This window comes from Pristis pectinata, chromosome 15 (genome assembly GCF_009764475.1).
Source record: "Pristis pectinata isolate sPriPec2 chromosome 15, sPriPec2.1.pri, whole genome shotgun sequence".
Classification (NCBI taxonomy): Eukaryota; Metazoa; Chordata; class Chondrichthyes; order Rhinopristiformes; family Pristidae; genus Pristis; species Pristis pectinata.
The window spans coordinates 30,921,431-30,922,216 of NC_067419.1; positions in this window are offsets into that span (position 1 = coordinate 30,921,431).

A 786-nucleotide genomic window follows, 5' to 3' on the forward strand; every position below is an offset into this window, starting at 1 on the left:
CAGTCGCTCGAGCGGATCGCGCCTCCAGTGTCGGGGGGCGGCGGAGGCGCGCCTTCGCGCGCGTGGCCGCAGACCCCGGCGGAGGCGCGACCCCCGCGCGTGGCCGCAGACCCCGGCGGAGGCACCCCCACCCCGCGCGTGGCCGAAGCCCCCGGCGGAGGCGCGTCCCCCCGCGCGTGGCCGAAGCCCCCGGCGGAGGCGCATCCCCCCGCGCGTGGCCGAAGCCCCCGGCGGAGGCGCGTCCCCCCGCGCGTGGCCGAAGCCCCCGGCCGAGTCGGGGGGGGGGAGGAACCTCGGCGGAGGGAAGTCAGAAGCACAGTAGGTGCTGGAAATATGAAATAAAACAGTAAAAATGCGGGAAACAAAAACTCAGCAGGTGAGGCAGCGTCTGTGCAAAGAGAAACAGTTAAACGTTTCAGGTCCGGGACCTTGTTTTTGCACACTTTTTTTTGTCCCTCTCTTCACTTTCTTCTATAATTTATATTCTGCGTATTGTCTGTACCTAAGGGCTTGTGATGCTGCTGCGAGCAAGTTGTTCGTGGTACCTGTACCTCACTGTACTTGTGCACATGACAATAAACTCGACTTGACATGAATGAGTCTTCATTTAATCAGGCAGTCCAATTATTCAAGGAATGTTTGGTCATTTTTGGATGGCAGGATCGAACACATTACGGGTTAGGAATACTTGCACTAAAGGCACTACAGTTAGATAAATTATCCTACAATTATATTAGCAATGGATACATCGTTCACTCAGTGTACAATCATTGCATAAAGTTAAAT